The sequence below is a fragment of the Mustela putorius genome, unplaced genomic scaffold (assembly GCF_011764305.1).
Source record: "Mustela putorius furo isolate JIRA1106 unplaced genomic scaffold, ASM1176430v1.1 tig00000640_pilon_pilon_pilon, whole genome shotgun sequence".
Taxonomy (NCBI): Eukaryota; Metazoa; Chordata; class Mammalia; order Carnivora; family Mustelidae; genus Mustela; species Mustela putorius.
The window spans coordinates 8,765,856-8,789,142 of NW_025421432.1; the positions used below are offsets into that span (position 1 = coordinate 8,765,856).

The 23,287-nt window shown below is 35.7% G+C and overlaps 1 protein-coding gene across 1 annotated transcript in view; it reads right to left on the bottom strand.

Annotated features, from left to right (window-relative positions):
- LOC123392858 overlaps nt 1-23,287 on the bottom strand; it is a 188,969-nt gene that overhangs the window by 97,434 nt on the left and 68,248 nt on the right. The window lies entirely within an intron of this gene.

The following is a 23,287-nucleotide window of genomic DNA, read 5'->3' on the forward strand; positions in this document are numbered from 1 at the left end:
ACTTTGTTCACAATAGACATCCTTAGCAAAGCTAAAGTATAGTGACATCAGCGTCTACATATTTTCCATGATTTCTAAAAATATGATCAACTCATTAATGGATAAACACTACAACATACACATTTTTAAAAAGTTAATGGGTCATTTGTGTTCTAGCCATGGGATTGGGTTAGGGCTATTACATTTAGATGCAGGTTTCTCTTATTTCCTGTGCCTCATACTGTTGAGAAAATACTATCCAAAAGAAAGGCCACATATTCTGTCTCTATCCCAACCATTTATTTACTGCTCTGCTTTATCATTATTATTAATCAAAATGTTTGCAACTGTGAACTGTCCTAGTTTTTATTTTTAGGTTTTTGTTTTTGCTAAGTCCACATATAAAGAAAACATACAATTATTTTTGATGATCATCCCCCCCTTCCATTACAGCAATAATTTCCTAAAATGATGGTGTTATTGATTGCCCAGCTATAATCTGTATACCAGAAATGCTTAATACGATCTTGTCATTCATAGTCTATTTAATGGTAAACAGGGGATTTATAGTCTGTCAAATTTAATGACCAGAAGAACCAATAAAATATGATAGGGAAGACTTCCCACTCTTTAGGAATGGAATAGTTTGATCAGCACAAATGATAGCCTGTCAGAAAATCCCTGTGGTGGTGAAAAAGAAGAAAAATATAGTTATATATTTCTGCTCAAGAAGGAAAATGTTCATGATGTCCACATGCAAAATAGAATGCTATGAATTAGGAAATCATTATTCTGAAGTCCCTTGTTTTCTGGGTTAGGATTTCTCAAAACTGAATTTTCATTATTCTGATTGGGGTTAGAAATCTATATAACCAATCTATGTAACCAAATCAATATAACCAACCAGGCTAGTCTAAAATCACTCCATTGATGGATCTATCACTTCTTTCCCAGACTTTGAATCCCACAAATGTAGGCTCTGTGATTGCAGGACAATGGTGCTGAGGGATACAGGAGATGGCAATGAAGTGGAATCCTTCTTCCAGTTTGCATTGTTGCCCTTCCTTAGACAATCCCCCTCCCCCTACACACATATTGATAGTGACACCACAACCCCAGCAGCAATCCTAAACCCATATCTTGGGCTTAGATCATTGATTACCTGGGTAGTGGTTCTCAAAGTGTTCATGAAAATTATTTGGAGTAACCGGAAAATTTCTGCCGTCTAGAAATTGTGATTCTGTGGTCATAGTTGTACCTAGTTGCTGATATTCTTTACTTCTTCTTCTTCTTTTCTTTTCCTAGTGACTACTGGTGAATCTGATGCAGATGGCCAACACCATGCTTTATGGTACTCTGCATTCAGTCTGAAGTTAAACACTAGGTAGTCATTGTGCTGCTTGGTTTCACACTCTGATTCTGCCACACATGAGCTTCAAGGTGATCCTGGCCTATCACATAAGGTCATTCATTGTGAAGATAAAATAGAAAAATCTTACAAAGATTTCAAGACCATCTGGCATTTAAGATACTCCATGTGTTTGCTAGTTTTGTTTTGCCAATTTTGTTGTTGCAGCTTCAATTAGTAACCACATCTTCAAATTAGCTTAATAATTACAGGAGACTATATTGTAAAAAATCAGTGGTACCCATGGAACCCAGAACATTATAGTACAGTCATGCATCATTGATAAAATAGCAAAATCAAGAGCTGGAAAATCTACCAAAGTGGCCTCTGTCTTAATTGTTCATGGAAACCAGAGCTTCTCAACCTTATTTCTCTCTGTATGCCTCTCTTTGTTGATTATCTTTATTTCTTCCAAGGCATGGTAAATTATAGCCAGGACATACTTCCTGGGTTTACATTAATTCTCCTACCTGTAAGAAACCAAACAAGCCCTATTTAGTCCCTTTTTCCTATTCCTAAAAGATTCTAATTGATTCTTTTTAGGCCTGTTTATTACCATTGGTTCAGCTGGCTATGAAGTGGTATACAGACTCTGGAATGAAAACAGCTTCTAGTATCTAACTGCATGTATGGAGGCAGTTCTAAAATAGGGAAAGCCATGAGCTGGGCAAGTACCTTTAAAAGTATCTGCCACAAGGGTTCCCAGTATTACCACAGTTAGGAATAATTCAAGATTTCTGTAAAATACACTGTGAGTTCTCTTCATTTATTGATTTTTTAAAAAAATTTCAGCATAATAGTATTCATTATTTTTTCACCACACCCAGTGCTCCATGCAATCCGTGCCCTCTATAATACCCACCACCTGGTACCCCAACCTCCCACCCCCTTCCCCGCCACTTCAAATTTCTGGGAGACAGCCCAATTATTATTTGGATGTTGCTAGATTTCTGAAAGTTAATATTGAATGGTTTATCACTGGATGAAATCTAAGCATCAGTCCTAGGGAAAATTGTATAGGGAACACATTTATCAATAATGATCTTCCCTTTATGAAGATTTCTGTGCCTATTTTTTTTTCCTGATGAGTCATATTCTTGCTTGTCTCTTTTAAAGAAAAGGGGTAACACTTGGCTTGTATTTTAGTGTGTTACCTTCAGTGATATTTATATTTAAAAGTATCACAGGTTAGGAGTACAAACTTTAACAAAAAGAAATGAGTCAACAATAATGGCAAATTCAGGCAACTGTGGGAAAGATATTTTGAGTACTGAGCCTTTTTGGCACCCCACAAATAATGCTGAGGAGATAAACTACTGAATACTATGTTTCTGGTTAGCTCTGCCTATTAGTGGAATTCAATTTATTTACGTGTGCAGACTGTTTGTTGTTGAACCCAATCACTGAGTCATAGCAATGACTGAAAGTTACATCCTTAGTATAGCATGGATCTTTGCCATATACCTGACCTGCATCTGAACTTCAAATTTGGCGTAAAGCCAGGCTGTGATGGTCACAGAACAAAGCCCATCATCTCTGGTGTGACTGACCTTTCACGGTTTCCTCTGGAGCAGCAACTCTCTGGAAATGAATGGACCAGACAACTCAATATTTTATTTATTCCTACAACTTAGGCATCTAATGTTTTATACACATTTTCATATTTTAAACATCTTGTGTGATGTTCCTCTAGATAAACACTTAAAAATAAAATATATATTGGCATAAAAAAAGCTGTTGGTTTTGTTTTACTTTCACTCATTACCACTATGACTCAGGGTATAGCTACTCATTTGAACCATACAAAATTGCTGATGTATGGTCATTTGGATCTCCAAAAATGGCTATTTCATGTGCTTCAATCTAAGTACTTGTAATACCTATTCTGGAAATAAAGTCTATCAGCAAGGTATTCATATTAAATTAGGGGAAAAAAGATATAACATTAAGCTTATAATGTGAAACCAAAAATGTTTTTTAAATTATGATTATGAATAGAAAAATTATCAGAAGGAAGTATGAAAATTGATCACTGGATGCCTGTGGGTGGTAATTAAGACTATGGGATATTTTATTTTATTTACTATTATATCATACATACATATTACATTATGTAATAACTTACTATTTTTGTGGTTATTGAAATAGCACAGGTTGTTTTTGGAAATCTTGGAAAATAAGAAAAATGATAAAGAAGGAGACTATTATGCAGAAATTTTTGTGATGACTTTTTACCTTATCCATTCTTGTTGTTAAAAAGAGCATTGTTGATAAATTTTTACTTACCTCTTTTTTCTTACTGATAAAGATGAACATTTTTAGATGTGTTTATTGATTATTTGTTTTAATGAATCCTTTTCTGTATTATTCCTGGAGGCCTGGGTCCGTTGTTCCTTCCAAGAATAACCTAAGTGTTAGAAAACAGGGAGGACCTTTGATTTGCTGTTGGTTCTAATTTAGCTACAGTGATACTATCACTATCAAAACTAAGAATTTTTCAGAAAGATACAGAAGTAGGCACTCTATACTTTTAACAATAGGGCAAATGAAACAAGACAGCTAACCAAGAGGGAAATATCAAGCACAGAAATGCAAGAAAGTGCTGGAAGTATTTGAAGATGTTAGTTGTAGTATTAAAGATCATAACTATGATCAGAAGACAGAAATTTAGAAAACAGGCATATAGTAAGTTGTACACATATTTTATAAATCTATTACCCTGCTATGGCTCAAACTGGTCTGACTTTCCATGGAATTCACAGAACTTCAGGGGTGGGGATTGGAGGACCATGGGCTATTTTTTTCTTTATATTTTTTATTTTCTTCTCCAAATCATCCCTGATCTCCAACAGGTGACAGTGATCTTGAAAATCAAATGGAATTTAGGTTTGTGCTTACTTCCAACACATTAAGAATCATTGCTATGTGAATAAACGTGAAGATATCAGAGTACTTGGCAAAACATACTTCTTTTTTTATGTACAGATTTTTTTTTTAAGATTTTATTTATTTATTTGACAGACAGAAATCACAAGTAGGCAGAGAGGCAGGCTGAAAGAGAGAGAGGAAGAAGCAGGCTCCCTGCCGAGCAGAGAGCCCAATGCGGGACTCGATCCGAGGACCCTGGGATCATGACCCGAGCTGAAGGCATCGGCTTAACCCACTGAGCCACCCAGGCGCCCCTATGTACAGATTTTTTTAAATTTAATTTTTTTTCAGTGTTCCAAGATTCATTGTTTATGCATGACACCCAGTGCTCTATGCAATACATGGTTCATCACCCCCTCCAATTTCCCTCAATTCACTTTTCCTTTCCTTCTCCTATTTTCCTCCATGTTATTCCTTATGCTCCACAAGGAAGTGAAACCATATGATTATTGACTTTCTCTGCTTGACTTATTTCACTCAGCATAATCTCCTCCAGTCCCATTCATGTTGATACAAAAATTGGCTATTCATCCTTTCTGATGGAGGCATAATATTCCATTGTATATATGGACCATATCTTCTTTATCCATTTGTCTTTTGAAGGGCATCTTGCCTCTGCACAGCAAAGGAAACAGTAAACAAAACAAAGAAGCAACCCACGAAATAGAAGATATTTCCAAATGACACTACAGACAAAGAGCTGGTATTCAGGATCTATAAAGAACTACTCAAACCTCAACACTCAAAAAAACTTATCACGTCAAAAAATGGGCAGAAGACATGAAGAGACACTTGTCCAATGAAGACATACAAATAGCTAGCAGACAGGTGAAAAAATGTTCACTATCATTAGCCATCAGGGAGATTCAAATCAAAACCACATTGAGGGGCGCTTGGGTGGCTCAGTGGGTTAAAGCCTCTGCTTTCAGCTCAGGTCATGATCCCAGGGTCCTGGGATCGAGCCCCAGGGTCCTGGCTCTCTGCTCCGTGGGGAGCCTGCTTCCTCCTCTCTCTCTGCCTGCCTCTCTGCCTACTTGGGATCTCTCTCTGTCAAATAAATAAATAAAATCTTAAAAAACAAAAAACAAAACAAAAAAACAAACCACATTGAGATACCATCCTACACCAGTTAGAATGGCCAAAATTAACAAGACAGGAAACAACAAGTGTTGATGATGTTGAGAAAGGGGAACCCTCTTACACTGTTGGTGGGAATGCAAGTTGCTGCAGCCACTTTGGAAAACAGTATGGAGATTTCTTAAGAAATTAAAAAGAGAGCTACCCTCTTACCCTGCAATTGCATTATTAGGTATTTACCCCAGAGATACAGATGTAGTGAAAAGAAGGGCCATATGTACCCCAATGTTCATAGCAGCAATGGCCACAATCGCCAAACTGTGGAAAGAGCCAAGCTGCCCTTCAGCAAAACGTATTTCTAAAATAAATCTCATAAATGCAAATTCTGTAAAATAGTTTTGACCTTGAATTTTTAGTTATGTAATTTTGATGACATTGGTCTGTTATTTTATGGTCGAAAACCTTACCATACTAGAGAGGAGAGCCTCCACAGAACCCAGATTTGTATTAAAACAATTGCTTTTCATTAACTGAAACCTTGTCTTTACTCTATCTTCCCAATTCCTCCATGTTTATAATAAAAGTCAAATTTTCTAAGTTAAGAATACATATAATTTGAGACTATATTATAAATGGGAAAAAAGTTGAATCTCTTTAATGTCATGGTTTGAATCAAATTTGGTTTCCAAATGTGGAATTTAATTAAGTCACCCTTTAATTACTTTAAGAAACTTCTTAATGAAAAGTTTACAGCTATTCATAGTCCGCAGATTGCAACCATCTTCTAGAAAATGCACTCTTTCCTCCCTTCCACTCTCCTTCCCTCCTGATTTTTTTTTCCTTCCACATGAAAGAAAGGGACAATTCACCAAAACAGTTCATTTTATTCCACAGGAGCAATGGACTTCATTTGTAGTAGACACTGCTAGTAAATAAAGATAATTTAAATGTCATCATTTTATTGATTTTCTCACTCTCTAATTAGGAGGACAATTGATCTTTAATCTTTTTTGTGAACCACATTTCAGTGAAATCAATTTTGGTTTACATAAGATATTCAGCTCAGAAAGTCTGTTGAATAAAGAGAAGCTTAGGGAAAACTGTCACCAGGCATCTACTGCTAAAGCATGCAAGTCAGAAATTTATTTTTCTTTACTGTTCCTTTACAGAAGGCCAGCTAGTACATGTAGGAGGGCCACAAAACAAAAATCATTAGTTTTTCTGAGCTATTGTTCTATGATCTGGTATGTGTTTTATTTTGTTTGTTGAAGGAATTTTTTAATCTTTGAACGTTTAAATCAGGATACTCAGGTAAAAGCAATGTCAGGTTCAGGTTAGCAAGGTGAGGGAGGTGAGACATACACAATAGGTTAATGAAATAGCCAGACACAGAAGGCTTTTAAAGAAAAAAAGGTTGCATTATTTCAAATGTAGAAGTTACTACTATACCAAGAGAGAGTGACAGCTTTATATTATCCTCAAATAGAAGGGATTATTAAGATATAGTAAGGTGATTACCTTTGGAGAGTAAACATTAAGTCCTTTTGATAAGTTTATTTATATACTAAAACTTTGTTTTCTGAATGAAGAGAGACTATTACTAGTTTAAGCTGATAGTATGACTCATAAAATACAATCATTTTTTATCAATAGCAGAATTTTTTTTAGGTAATTAGTTCTAAATACATACTTTAAAGAAAAGACATTTAAAATAGCTTTTATTAGCTCTTAATTTCTTTTTGAAGCTACCAATTGAACCATGATTTATTATATGATCTTACTTGATTTATCCTTATGTTTATGACTCTGGGAATTAATTCATATGTCAGTATCTCAATCTATTTTTCACTGTCCCCATAAGGAGCTTTGGTAAGACATTTTTTTTTCTTAATCATCTCCACCTGTATTAGTTCTTTACGGCTTCTGTATCAGAATACCAGAGACTGGGTGGTTTATAAACAACAGAGATTTATGTCTTGCAATTTTGGAGGCTGAAAATTCCGAGGTCAAAGCACCACATATTTGGTGTCTGGTGAAGATCCACTTCCTGGCTCATAGATAGCTGTAATCTCACATTGTAGAAGGGTGAGTGGGGTCTCTAGGTCTCAAAAGCACTAATCCCATTCATGAAGACTCTACCCTAATGATCTAATTACCTCCCAGAGGCCCCACCTTTGAATATCATTCCAAATAGAGATTGGGCATTTCAATATATGAACTTTGGGAGGACATAAACATTCAGTCTTTAGCACCATCCAATAAAGTTAACACTAGTTGTACTTTATATCTGTTTATGTACTGTATCTATATCTGTGCTTTACAATGAAAAGACTAAGTTTTATTTTAGCCCCAAAGAACTAAGTTTTGCTTTTTTGAGGGAGATATTGTTCCCATTGAGAATGCATGATATACATATATGCTTGCTAAACTCAAAAATCTCTCTGTTGTGAAATACCTTCAGTGGACTGTCAAATTCATTTGTTTTGTTTGTTTGTTTGTTTAGCTTCCCTTTAAGGGAATTTAAGGTGTGCTTATACAGGAAACCCAAGTACTTTGAGTAGTAAGCATAAATATAGTCTCAGTGTTGTATATCTTTCAATTTAGAAATGCAAGTGCATACTAATTTCCCAGGTTCTGCATCTCTCTTCTCTTCAAAGTCAGGCATATTTAAATTTGCTCCTGTGTCCCTAAAACCAATCCTAGCCTCAAGCAATAGTACATAAGCAGTTTTACATCAACATCTTATGGCTCAGCATGGAATCACATGTGCTACTCTTTAACTCTGCTGCAGTGTTCCAGATTTGGCTCCTGGATCATTGCTTAGTTCCAAGTCTGTTGGGTACTGTTCTTATTATTCTATTTTTGCCTTAGTCATTTTTCTTGAGTTTATATACTATAGTGAACACTCTCTCTTCTCTAATTATGTCCTATATTGTTATTCCTATTGTTTTCTTCTGTTTCTTCTTTTCAACTCTGTCTGCATTGTATCACTATTGTATCACCATTGCCCCTAAGTTGGATAGCAGCCCCAGATGTCTAGCCTCACAATAATAACATGTCGGAATAAAAATTATTTTTATAATTATAGTGACGATAAGTAGTTCTTGGTGTAGGTGTTGTGTTGTGATGCCTTGAAAAAGTCAGAGGGATCTACAGATCCTAAAGGCAGAGCTAAGTAAGTCATAAAGATGCAATGAATGAATTTTTCTTTATCTACCTTAGTACCTTCTACCTAATATTTTGGCATTTGCTGTGAAAAATGTAACAAATGGTCAGAAAAATTTCCTAAAACTGAATAGTGCTAATTCCTTAAGAGATTAACTTAATATTTGCTTAAGAAAAATTAATTGATTCAGCATAATCTCCTCCAGTCCCATCAATTTTGATACAAAAGTTGGACATTCATCCTTTCTGATGGCTGAGTAATACTCCATTGTACATATGGGCCACATCTTCTTTATCCATTCATCTGTTGAAGGACATATCAGCTCTTTCCACAGCCTGGCCATTGTGGACATTGCTGTTATGAACATTGGGGTGCATATGGCCCTTCTTTTCACTACATCTGTATCGCTGGGGGCAAATGCCCAGTAGTGCAATTGCTGGGTCATAGGGTCGCTCTTTTTTAAAATTTTTTGAGGAACTGCCTCACTGTTTTCCAAAGTAGCTGCAGCAACTTGCATTCCCACCAACAGTATAAGAGGGTTCCCCTTTCTCCACAACCTCTCCAACATTTGTTGTTTCTTGCCTTGTTAATTTTGGCCATTCTAACTGGTGTAAGGTGGTATCTCAATGTGGTTTTGATTTGAATCTCCCTGATGGCTAATGATAGTGAACATTTTTTCATTTTTCCATGTGTTTGCTAGCCATTTGTATGTCTTCTTTGGAGAAGTGTCTGTTCATGTCTTCTGCCCATTTTTTGACTTCATTATCTGCTTTCTGGTGTTGAGTTTGAGGAGTTCTTTATAGATCTTGGATATCAGCCCTTTGTCATCAGTGTCACTTGTGAATATCTTCTCCCATTCCTGAGTGAAATAAGTCAAACAGAGAAAGTCAATTATCATATGGTTTCACTTACTTGTGGAACATAAGGAATAACATGGTGGATATTAGAAGGAAAGGAAAAGTGAAGGGGGGGAAATCTGAGGGGGAGAAAAATCATGAGAGACTCTGAGAAATAGGAGTTTCATGAGTGGACTCTGAGAAACAAACCAAAGGTTTTAGAGGGAGGGTGTCAGGGGGTTGCGTGAGCCTGGTAGTGAGTATTAAGGAGGGCACATATTGCATGGAGCACTGGGTGTTATATGTACATAATGAATCTTGGAACACTACATCAGAAACTAATAATGTATTGTATGGTGACAAACAAAACACAATTAAAAAAAATGAATTGACTAGATCTTTTAGGTGGGGGAAACCTTACATGGCTGACAAATGAGGAATTATCTCAAAAGAATTTGAAGAAAGGCTTGTGTATTTGTTTCTGTAGCATCTAGGTTGAGTTCTACATCTCAGATAACTTTTCTAATAAAAAGTGCTTGAAACTTTTATTAAATTGATGCATACTTTGAAATTGTGTCTTCTACCTTTTAAGTCAATCTTTGTTTTTCCTTGATTTAATGGTTTAGTATAAAAATGAATGACATCATCACTAGCCATCAGGGAGATTCAAATTAAAACCACATTGAGATATCATCTTACACCAGTTAGAATGGCCAAAATTAGCAAGACAGGAAACAACGTGTGTTGGAGAGGATGTGGAGAAAGGGGAACCCTCTTACACTGTTGGTAGGAATGCAAGTTGGTACAGCCACTTTGAAGAACAGTGTGGAGATTCATTAAGAAATTAAAAATAGAGCTTCCTGGGGCGCCTGGGTGGCTCAGTGGGTTAAGCCTCTGCCTTCAGCTCAGGTCATGATCTCGGGGTCCTGGGATCGAGCCCCGTATGGGGCTCTCTGCTCAGCAGGGAGCCTGCTTCCTCCTCTCTCTCTGCCTGCCTCTCTGCCTACTTGTGATCTCTCTCTGTCAAATAAATAAATAAAATCTTAAAAAAAATATAGAGAGCTTCCCTATGACCTTGCAATTGCACTACTAGGTATTTACCCCCAAAATACAGATGTAGTGAAAAGAAGGGCCATCTGTACCCCAATGTTTATAGCAGCAATGACCATGGTTGCCAAACTGTGGAAAGAACCAAGGTGCCCTTCAACGGACGAATGGATAAGGAAGATGTGGTCCATATACACTATGGAGTATTATGCCTCCATCAGAAAGGATGAATACCCAACTTTTGTAGCAACATGGACAGGACTGGAAGAGATTATGCTGCGTGAAATAAGTCAAGCAGAGAGAGTCAATTATCATATGATTTTACTTATTTGTGGAACATAACAAATAACATGGAGGACATAGGGAGATGGAGAGGAGAAGAGAGTTGAGGGAAATTGAGGGGAGATGAACCATGAGAGACAATGGACTCTGAAAAACAACCTGAGGTTTTTGAAGGGGTGGGGGATGGGAGGTTGGGGGAGCCAGGTGGTGGGTATTATGGAGGACACGTATTGCATGGAGCACTGGGTATGGTGCATAGATAATGTATCCTGTTACGCTGAAAAGAAATTTTTAAAAAATTCCTTAAAAAAATGAATGAAATTGGGAAAAGCACTCATGAACATAAAAAAAAAATTTAAAAAGGTCTAAAAAAATCATGTAACAAATTAAGCAACAGCTTTAAATATGGTGCTGTATTGCCTGCATTTTTGTTCATATCACTCTTTGATGTGGGTTTTAAAATTGGTGAAGGGCTTTGTCTGATATTGGTAGTGTGGTTGGGGAAATACAGGGGAGGACATTTTGTGTTGTTAAGTCAGTTAGTAAGTAAATCACTTCTCTGTTCATATGAAGCACTATCTTTTGAAATTTGTTTAGTGTTTGCTTTTTTTAGCTGCCCTGATCAAATGGACATAAACTGTTACTGGTATCTTGATTCTTCGTATCTTCATGATTTAAAATATAATGCAAATGCGATTTCTGATAATGGTTTTTCTTGAATAAAATTCTCTGTGATTCTTAGAAGCACATCTGGGCATACTACGCTGGTTTTCTCTTGTCTCAGGTCCAGAACACCCTGTCCTGAAATAGTCAAAATGATGACTGTTTATGAGGTGATCTTTCTTCTAGATTAAAGTGAAATATGTGAATTCATTGTAGATGATAAGGAATTTATCTGTTATGAGTATCTAATAATTTTTAAGGATTTATTATATTTAGGTGTGTTCTTAATCTTTGGGGACTGTTAAAGGTTGAATATATTATAATGTAAAGGTACTATTCATGTTTATGCTACGTTCCTGCATTTAGCCTCTTCCACAGGGACTTGCTTCACCTATAAAACCTGTTTGTATTATCTACAAAGTCTTTCAGTAGCCGTGCTGACTAATCCTGTTTGTGATTTACTAAATATGATATTTTACCAGATCCAAGAGTTACTACTTTATATACTATGACCCAGTATGAATCAGAAGATCAAATTTCTTCTTGGAATTTTTTAATAAAAATATATAGAACAATGAATACTGTTACACTGAAAATAAATTTAGAATAAATAAATAAATAATTTAAAAAAATATATATGGAGAAGTATCAGCTAATCAGTTGAATGACTGAAGTATCAAAAAAAAATTATGAGGGTCCTGGAACAATGAACAAGTAGAAGAATGAAAGCAGGAACATAATCTACATTGCCCTATCCTAGTGATGTGTAGAGAGCCTCACACATAATACATGATCAATTAATATCTGGTGTTTAGGAAAAATCAGATATGCTAGATGAATAAGACCATGTGACCCATAGAAGGTATGGGGAGACAAAATTATTCTTTTCTTTAAGCACTTTGCATAGTTTTTCAGTTTTTTGCACCTAAAAGAGACTTATGAAAATAATGCAGCAAACCAGGTCCCAATATATTAAGGAAAATTGGCCATCTCACTGCAAAAAAGAATAAATTAGCAAAATAATTTTTTCAGGTAAAGAACTCCATAATTTGTGTTAAACAGAATACACACAAAAAAAATTAAGTGTGCTTTAAGATCATTTTGAGGAATTCTCCAGAAAGGAATCAGAAAGACATAAAGAGAAAAAAGGTTGAGACAGAAGTTGAAATATGGCGAATGGATGTAGAAGAGTCAGAATCTATTTAGTAGGAGCCTAAGAAGGAAAGAGAAGAAAAAAAAAAAAACACATGTATGAAAAATCTGAATGAATGATGGAGAAGTATTTTCCAGAAGTACAGAGAAACACGAAATTTCAGATTGAAATGGGTCAAAGTAGCAGGTAGGATCAGTAAATAAATCTCAGTCTTCGATCCGTAAAGTTAAATTTAAAAGCATCAACAACAAGAAAGAAAAAATTATCCAGGGATAAGAGAAGCTGTGTAGATTGCACTTTGGAACTTCTCACTTAGGGTTGATTACAGGACTTTACTCTCAATCAAAAATGGTTAGCCATTGGGGTGTTAAGGCATCTTCAAGCTGCATATGCAGATATGCCAGTGAGTGTCTGAATACATTGCACACTGTGATGTCAAAGAAACCTTGAGGCAGAAAGTGAGAGATATGTAGTGCAGTGGAGGTAAGCTACTGTTTAGTTTTACCTGTAAATAACTTGCTTTCACTGTAATGATTGAAGTAGGAAGTAGACTGAGAAGATGTTATGAAGGTGTACTCGAGGTAGAAGAAGAATTAATTCAGGAGAATTCAGGGTTAAGTCTCTTACTCTCTCTTCCAATTTATCTATTGTAATTTTCTCCTGCACATCAATCACTCTAGCTATACTGACTCCTTGTTATCTCTCATATTTCCTCTTCCCTCAAATATCTGAGTGCCTCACTTCCTTGTTTTCTTTAGATTTTTGCTCAAATGTCACAGTCTTGGAAAGGCTGATCACCTTGTTAAAACAATAATATCTCCTTCCCTCAACATGCCATAACCATCTTTTCTTACTTTATTTCTCTCTATAGCAATGATTACTCCTGACATACTATATTTCTGAATTTATTTATCTTTTACCTAGAACAGTGCATGTATTAGCAAATATTTGTTGAACAGTGAGTAAATACATAATAAAGTCTGTAAGACAGTAGAAGAAAATTTATTTGTATAATGGAATGTAGACAAGGATAAACAAAATAAATTAAAAAATGTATATAAAATAAAAGCTTGCAAAAATAAGCACTAATAGAAGGGTAACTATAATAAATGTAAATGAGTTAGGATTATTGAATAAATGAAAATGACCCATATGTTGGATTAAATATGATTAAATAAAAATAGATGGACAATAGGTTGAGGAAGTGAGTACAAGTCAGATTACCCAGTAGATCTCAAGGTCTTTGTAGCTGGTTTCCATGATGAGAAGAGGACCCAGAAATAGGCAGAGTGGATTGAAGGTTGTAAATAATCCAGAAAGGCACCCTTCAGATGCTGGGTGAAGAAGCCGAAGATAGGCCACAGCCACTCTGGTTGATCTCTCCTTATTGGTAGAAGTTCTCAGAGCAGTGCCTGAGACAAAATCACTTGGGTCATAAAAACTCACCTGACTAAATCAGATAGAACATGGGTCATATTCTGACTTTATCAGTTATTCTTTGATTTTTGTACGTGGTACTTCATTTCTCTAGGTATCCATGGTCTCATCTGTAAAGGGATTGGTTATGAGGATTAAACAAGATATTGGTAAAAAAAATATGATTAAGTAATATATCTTTATAAGAAATCCATTTAAAACAAAAGAACTCTCAAACATTGAACATAAATTGGTGGAAAATGAAATACTAGAAAAGTATAAGTAAGTGGTAAGCCAGTGTAACAATTTTAACATCTAGAAATTGAATGTAAGTAAAAAAATGATGATGGAAAAATTGTTATAACCATTAGGGATAGTATAAACTCCAACTATGTAAAATAATTGACAGAACTTAACTGTAATTTTTTTCTCCTATGTTATTTTATCAAAGCAACCAGAGTAATGTTGAGTAATATTAATATTTATATATTTTTCTGACATTTATTGGAATGCATTAACACCTGAAAAGCATATAGATTTCATCTTACATGTACCTGGGATCACTAGGGGAAAATAATGTAATTAGCTATATTTGATCACCTTGATTTTTTAAGGGTAAAACTATTAGGTTTGAGAAAGCTAAATTAGCTTATTGAAAGAATGAATACTTCATTTAATTAAGAAAAGTTTAATAATCTATTGAAAGAATCATATTTCTTTTACCTTCTAACTCATTAAGGTAATAATTATTCTAATATTTAAACTTCTTTATTTTGTATTTACTGTATTTGTGCACAGTGTAATATTTTTGTAATGTGTTGATGAATTTGAGGTGCTGGTATTTTAGTATCTGTATACATATGTGAGATTTGGCTCTAATCTTTTGGAGATATGTTGTGGACTGAGTATTTATGTCTGTCAAAATTCATATGTTAAGGGGTGCCTGGGTGGCTCAGTTGGTTAAGCATTTGACTCTTGCTTTCAGCTAGGGCTGTGATCTCAGGGTCATGGGATGGAGCCCCATATCTGGCTCTGTGCTGAGCATGGTACCTGTTGCAGATTCTCTCCCTCCTTCTCTTTCTGCCCCCACCCATCACCCCCTCTTCATAACAAACAAACAAAAAATCATGAGTTGAAATCCAAATCCAACTGTTTGATGATATTAGGAGCTGGGGCATTTAGGAGGTAATTAAGTAATGATGGTGGAGGCTACATGAATGGGATTAGTGCCTTTCTTTATAAGAAGATACATGAGAGAGATTTAGCTGTCCATAGTGTGAGGATACAAAGAGAAAAGAACCAGTCAGGAAAAGTGCTCTCACCAGACAGTGGGTCTTCCTGTGACTTGATCCTGGACTTCCCAGCCTCCAAAACTCTTAAGACATAAATGTTGTTTAAGCCACCTGCTCCACGGTGGCTTTGTTATAGCAGCTTGAATTGACTAAGACAAGGGGGACAGATTTTGAATCCATGAATATGTTAAGGTCATGGAATGAAATTGGGTAATTTTCCATTTTTGTCAAGTTTAAGCATTGAAAAAAAATTTTAAAAAGTCCCTAAATCATGCAGTCCCCATGCCTTTTTTGGAAATAGTTTTTGACAGCAATCCTAATTTTATATTTGAATCAATTACTTTCCCTAGAAAATTGTCTATTTTAGTCACAGTTTAAAAATAAAATATTTCATATAATATTGTCCTCAGTTTAAAATACCCCTTTATTCATACTTACACTATTTCATAAATCTTCTAAAAAGTAAATTGACAATATTTGAGCCAGGTATTGAAAGATGAGTTGGAGCTATGTAAGAGAAAGGTCATAATTGGAAGAAATGTAGATGTTCTATATTTGCAAAATCCCTTCTCATCAGAAACTCAAAACATTTAAAAATACTAAAAAACAAAAACAAAAACAAAACAAAAACTCAAGTTGATTAAATTCTGTTTAAAGAATTAAATCTTTTGGGGGGCACTAATACGTGTTCTCCAGTAAGGATTCCTCTGGATATTTGGGAAAATGTGGATTTTCATAGTACATTTTGTTTTAGGCATAATCTGGCACCTAATCAACCTGAACCCATGACTATATTTTCTTACTTGACAGAAGAGTCTTTGCAGATGTGATTAAGTAAAGGACCTTGGGATGGAAAAATGTTTTTAGATTATCTACATAGGTATTACTTAATCACATGAGTCCTTCAGGGAGAAGAAATGTAGAAGAGTAGGTTAAGAAATGTGAAGTGAGAAGGACTTGACCCACTGTTACCAGCTTTGAAAATGAAGGAAAGTGGCTGTGAGCCAGAAGAATATGGGCAGCCTCTAGAAGTTGGAAATTACCCTTCGCTAACAGCTAGCAAGAAAGCAGGGACCTCAGTTCTACAAATGCAAGGAAATAGATTCTCTCCTAGAGCCTCCAAAAAGAAATACAGCCATACTGAAATCTTGATTTTAGCTCTGTGAGACTCATGGTTGGATTTTTGACCTACAGAATTGTTAGGTAATACATTTGTTTTGCTTTAACCCACTAGATAGTGGTAATTTGTTATAGCAGCAATAGAAAACTAGCACAGCTTTAATACTAAGAGAATCAGGATAAAAAAGTAATGATTCACTTAGAAAGCTGTGGGTTTTTTCTTTTTAATAAGTAGAAGTTTTAGCACATGCATGTATGAACGTGCACACACACACACACACAAACTTGGTTTCTGTTTTGGCTTGTTTTATCTAAACCTGCATACAGTGCGGTGGATATTTAATAAATGCTCATCAAAGCATAACTGAATGAAAATCTATATATGGTGCATCAAATAGTATTTGGCCATCATTGTTTCTTTAGAGCTATATCTTACACTGAACAGTCAATATAAAATATTCTGTTAAATGATAACATTATATTTTAGTTTTGTCAAGAAAACATTTAGAATTTATATACATTGTATATTTTAAATTTCCTTTCTTGTCAGATTTTATAATCAAAGAAATATCTTCTCCTGTTCCACAATTTGACATCTGTTCTTCTAGATTACCTATTTTTCTTAAAATTCTAATCTTTATCTTTAATCTTCAGGTGCATAAAAGATGTGCTGTATTGGGTTAGTGGTTCCAATTCTTTTTTTCAATTCCAGTTCTTTACCCATTTTTACTGGACAGCTAAGATAGATGGTGTATAGTCACATCTCAGCAGACTCTAAGCCTAGGGTGGGTGATGACCGAAGAAGACAGGTTTATTGGGGAAGGGTATGTACTGTGAGTCCAGGAGTGGCAGTCTGGACAAAGCATCTGCTGGTGTAATCTACATGCATCAAGCTTTTATAGTGTAGCAACTTAGACTAGCAACTATCCCTAGCCTCTCCCTCCTTGCTTGGCCCGTGTTCCAAGGAATGAATGCCTGCCATCTTCACATTCTTCATTACAAGTGAGATGTTACAAGTTGGCCACTCCCATAGCCCTTGCCCTTGAATGCTGAACAACCCATTCTTCTACATATTCTGCTTAATGAGAATATAGACGAAGGACAGGATCTCTACATTCTCAAGATAGTGATGTTATAACAGGGACATTCAGGGTATACTTGCACAAACCAGCCTTCCATCATGTATCATACAATGGGGAGAGTTAAAAATTTAAGGTTACTAAATGGAGTCTTTGACACTATATTTACCTGCAATAGTGAGCATGTCACACCAAATTCCTTATTTTAAAATCAGAATTTAAAAGCCTGGTTAGTGTGGTAATTGCTTTGGTACATCCTCTTACCTTCTCATTTAATAAGAAAAAAAAATTGATGCTGCTGAAATTACTATTTGGCCATTTCAATATGTAGGAGCTAGATGAAGTGAAACAGAAGTCACTGAAAAGAATTGGAGTAAGACATTGTGTTAAAGTAAAAATTATTCTCTGCCTCTTCTAATGTTCAACAAAATCCTCATTTGAAATAATTGCTCCAGCATGCTATTAAAAGCTGTGCTTCAATCAGAATTTCTGCCAAATTACTTTGGAAAAGTCCTGAACTTTGGGGAACTATTTGGTACAAGTGGGATGTATTCTAGCTAACCTGAAACAGGGTTGAGCAAGACCTCACAGTCTTTTGAATTCTCTAATATTTGGGGACTCTGACTTCAGTTTGGTGTAGGCTTCTAAGTCAACCCAGTCTGGATTTAAGTTCATTGAGATCAGCCTTTAAGGAAGACAAGTCACATGTTGGTTCTGCTATGTTAGCCATTTTATTGTTAAATTTTTTGACCACATGTGCTAATTTTTCTACAGCAGCCAGTCTTAAAAACAAAACAAAACAAAACAAAACAAAACAAAAAAACACAAGCAAGCAATCAACCAACCAACCAACCAAAATCTCCTTCTTAGCCTATATGTCCTAATCATTTTTCTAGAGTTTAAGTGCACCTACTTTATTTGCAGATGTTAATGACATATTCCAACTTTTGTGGGGAATCAAGCTAAGAAAGGAGTATTGCTGTGGGTCAGAGCCAGTCAAGATCAAGCATACTGTGAAGCAATAGAGTTGCTTGGACTACTGTTCTTATCTCTCCTCAGAATTTGCTACTTTGGCATTGTTCTGTTTTTGTATTTTTCTTTAAGAGAGAAAGAAAGAGATACACTCTTTTTTTCTCTATCTCTTACTCCTCTACGGTTAGAGTGTTAAGACAGCTTATTTGGTTACTTTCCTGGTCCTGGAAAGACCAAACATGTGGATCCTTTAGATTTTAGGAAATGGTTTTTCTTTTCCTTGTTTTTTCCCTCTCCCATTGGGGTTGCCATCTTTCTTAGCTTCTCTTAACATCTATGAAGAGCTGGAGAGCCAAAATAAAGAGACTGGTTTGGGGAGAAAAAAGAATTCCCATAGTCTAAGGTTTTAGGCAGGAGACAAAAAGTACTGTACCCACGGGTTCTTTCTGAAGCTAGGGGTTTCATATTATAATAATAAATAACATGCATCTGCTTTTGAATAGCTCCCTGCCAAACTTGAGCAGTAGAATATAGATGTAGATGTAGATGTTGTACCAGATCAACATGACTAAGAAGAGGGAAATAAAATGTTCATCCTAAATATTATAAACGTAACAAACACCTTGACACTTAACTAACAGCTGAGCATATAGAAGGTCAGATGTCTGGAGAAAACATACCTGAAGGTTTGTTTGTTTGTTTGTTTGTTTTTTCAATTTCAGTGGGCTTGACACTATAGAGTTTTTAAAGAAAGTCATTCATTTCTTATAGATCAGTGGTGTAACTATAAGGTTAATCTGTTCTATCTTAATACTCTTTTTTTTCTAAAATTTTTTTCTTTCCTATTATACATGTAACAAATGGTATATATAACTCTGAATCAACTTTGGAAAAAAAACTGGAAGGCTGATGACATTCCTGTTAGTTTTTACCTCCACCTAATTGTCTGGTATTCTCATGACATTCTGCATGCTACAACATCTCCCAGAGAAGTTGTTACAGTATGGTAACCCATGTGGAATTAAGGCTGGGTAGCATAGACATTTTTGGTGGTGGATATTCCATAAGTGAACCAAGCATGTAGCCATTTTCACCATGAATGAACATTACTCATCTTCTATATGAAAACAGAAATGTACTGAATGTTGATTGAGCTCTTTATTTTGTCTAAAATAATGCAACCTTTTTACTGTGGAAATCAGCTATCTCTGATAGAAATTTACTGTTCCAGGTCAGTTCAATCTTTTTTATTTTTTTAAGTTAGAAGTTATTTTGTTCATCTTTGTACAAATTATTTACTAAACATGTGTAATTTCTTACAATTTCTTTTAATTTCCACTATTTAATGGTTGAATTGTTTGTATGTTTCAGGAAAAAAAGAGCTCAGAAGTAGAAAAGCAGAAGAAAATGCCAATGTAATTTTTCTGTTTACCAAAAGCAGTTTTCCTAAAATATCTTTCTCAAATATCTGACAAGTAGTACCAAAAAAATTTCCTGCTTAATTGCTTGTCAGTTTTCATGTATTTATCTTGAACATAAACTGATTTTCCTACAGAAATAATCCTGAGCTTATCAGTAACTGCTAATGGATTTTTTTTTTAATGTGGTGAGAAAGCATCTCATTCAAATTGAAGACTTATGTTCAACAATGGTGTATCATCATGAGACAGTCTTTGTGTGTAACCCACTGTGCTGGACAGTGCAAGTCCTCTGTGTATGTGGTTTTCAGGAATGATAAAGGGAGGAGGGGTGGTTTTTTCTGGAGAGGAAGAATAGGAAGAAGAAGCCTATATCAATTTGAGATTTAGAGAAAATAAGAATTTAGGCTTAATGACTAAAATCCAAGACTGGAACCTGGCAATTATGAGCTGGAAGGTATTCATGCAATTTATGAGTAACCCTATTTTTGGCTGAAACATAATTCAAAGGAATCACTCAATGCTTGAAAGAAAGCCCAGGTATATTGGCACAGTCACTAAAAAACAACATTTCTATAAAGCTTCCAGCAGCTCTTTATTACTGAAAGGAATATAAGTGGAAAATCACCCTCACTTGGGGCTTCAAAGATAGCCACCTACAGACATTATATTTTCTTGTGTTAAAAAGATGAAATCATAGTCCTTTTTAAATTTTTCCTATAAGATTTGTTAAAGAACAGCTTAATAACTTGTATTTTTCTTATGAATTAACTATTTCTAATGTGTGCTTAGAGTTTTCATGTAAAGATTTTTCTGACGATCACAATAAAGCTACTCTAACTTTGCAATTCTTTAAAATTCAGGAAGAGGCTGTTTGAATTGAAACATCATGCCTTTAGTCCTTGCTAAGCATCTCTCTGACATGCAAAGTAATCAAGACATTCTGGTGAAACCAGTTCCCTCATCAGGGTTGAGCATGATTGATGGTGATGTGAGGCTGCTTTGCTCATGGAATTTCAAGGACCTATGACATGTTTATGCTAAATGGTGTGGTCACTCTAATCTCATAAGAATCTGACTCCCAGTGCTGTGAGTGGGGCATAAAACTGGTATTTGATAACTTTTTATTAAAGCAATAAATGAATGAATCTATGAAAGGATGAATGAATTAATAAATATGGAAATGTTGTGGGGTCATAAATCCTTAATCCCAGTCAGGTGTCTTTAAAATATGTGGGCTCTGTCATGAGAGTTACTATTGGATAAGAAAATCCAGGGTAATTTCAGCAAATACATAGTATAAAAGCTGTCATTCCCTGAGATGGTTAATCTGTCAGGATACTCTTTAAAATCAAAGCAATTTTGGAACATTATTTCTCAATACAGTTTTCCAGGCAGCCACTACGAATCAATAAGAGTTGGCACAAGAAAGTCAAATGTTTATCTTTGAAGGTATAAACAAATTAGTACAACCCTAACACTATTGTTAAAGAGAGAGAGAGACTCCTATTGTTTTATCTCTCTAGTAGTACATTTTCTACTACCCCCACTTTGTTTTATTCATTATTTACTCAGATTGTCAAAAGGTGGCTGAAAAATTCCATTAGATTTTATGTTTATGGAGAAATAATAATGTACTAGGAGATATTAGGTACTATTATCTTTGTCTTAGTGGTCTTTAACTGGGCCAATTACATAGGAATCCTTTGAGAATCTTGTTAAAATGTAGATTCAGACTCAATAGATTTGAGGAAGGAAATAAGCATCTGAATTTCTAGCAAGAGCATTATCAGATGATGCCAATCTTTTTTAAAAATATTTTATTTATTTTAGAAAGAGAGATCATGCGAGCTGTGAACAGAGCAGGGAGGAGGAGCAGAGGGAGAGTGAGAAGCAGACTCTGTGTTGAGTATGGAGCTAGATGTGGGATTCAATCTCACAACCCTGAGATCATGCCCTGAGCAGAAATTGAGAGTCAGACACTTAACTGAAGGAACCACCCTGGTGCCCGAGGTGATGCCATTCTTGCTGGTTGGTCCTCAGACCACTTTACTTTCAGTAGTAGGAAAAATAATTGATTTTCAACCTTGGCTATACATTGAAATAATTGGGGAGCTTTAAAAATATTGAGACCTAGGTCCTTTGTCAGAGATGCTGACTTAATGGGACTGTGGTATGGACTGTGGTATGGACATTTGGATATTTGTAAACTCAGATAATTGTAATATGCAGCCAAAGTTGAGAATCATCACACCAAGCTATATAAGCTCTACATCTGGTGCTTAATTTAGGCTAATAATAAAAATGAATTGATTTCATGGAACTCACCTCAAAACACATTTTGCCCCCTCCCAGCCTCACTCATTTTGATTTGGTCTGTAATCTCACTTTTGTCTGTAATCTATTTCCTAATTTGCACTTATGGTCTCCCATTTGATTTGTTTTATAATGAAGCCTAGACTTTTCTCAGAATACTTTGGCTTAGCTTTCTCTTTTCCTATTAGGGTCCTTGGCTCTCTCTAATACAAATCCTTTGCTTACCTTTTGGCCTCATGTAAAATTGTAAGTACCATGGGTTTGTAGATGTAAAACTGTAAGGAGGTCAGAAAGCATTCTGAACCTTGAGAGCTTAGAGACTGCAGCTTAAAAATAAGAATTAGATGATTTTCATTTCCTAAATAATCACAAAATTATACAGGTGGAAGAAAACCTAAAGATCATCTGGCTCAGTACCCTTGTGACAGAAACATCACCTGTTGACTCCTAATGAGCAATACTCTTGTATAGTCTCGCCTTGAAAGAGGTGCAAACTTTGACTTATTTCTAAGCAGTAGAGTGTGGAGAGCCATGCAGCAGAAGCTGGGAGTCACGTACTAGGCGAGGCTTGAGGAGAAGGGCAGATGAATGTTTATGTGGGAGCGCTCCAGGGAACGCACAACCTGTACTGAAGTATCGGGACTAGTATAAGATTAACCAGGGACCATGGGAACGGCACATGGGAACGGCACAAAAACAGAGTGAACAATAAGTTTCGGGGGCTCACGTCAGTAGGCACGAGCTCCCCGCATGATCTGGATTGAAGTCATCTGTATCCCTTCTGATTGGATGTTATAGTAGTTGTGTTATGTGGTGATTGGTTACTTTCTATCCACTGTATCCTATAACTTGGGGCTGTAATCGATGTTCGGGGTCCCGGGGCTGAAGATTGAATAAAAAAGTTTGCCACCCACCTCGTCTGCGGGTCGTTCTTGCGGGTCGAGAGCGACAGTAGAGTATGAGAAAAGTGATGGAAAATCACTCCCATGATTACTTTTAATTATATAAGACTCCGTTTTAGTAGACCAGAGAGAGAGATTTTCCTGTTTTCCTTGAGAAGCCTCTACCCATGTTGTTTATTGAGTATGGAGAGGTCCACATGGTGACGAACTATGGGCAAACTCTGAACAGCCTCC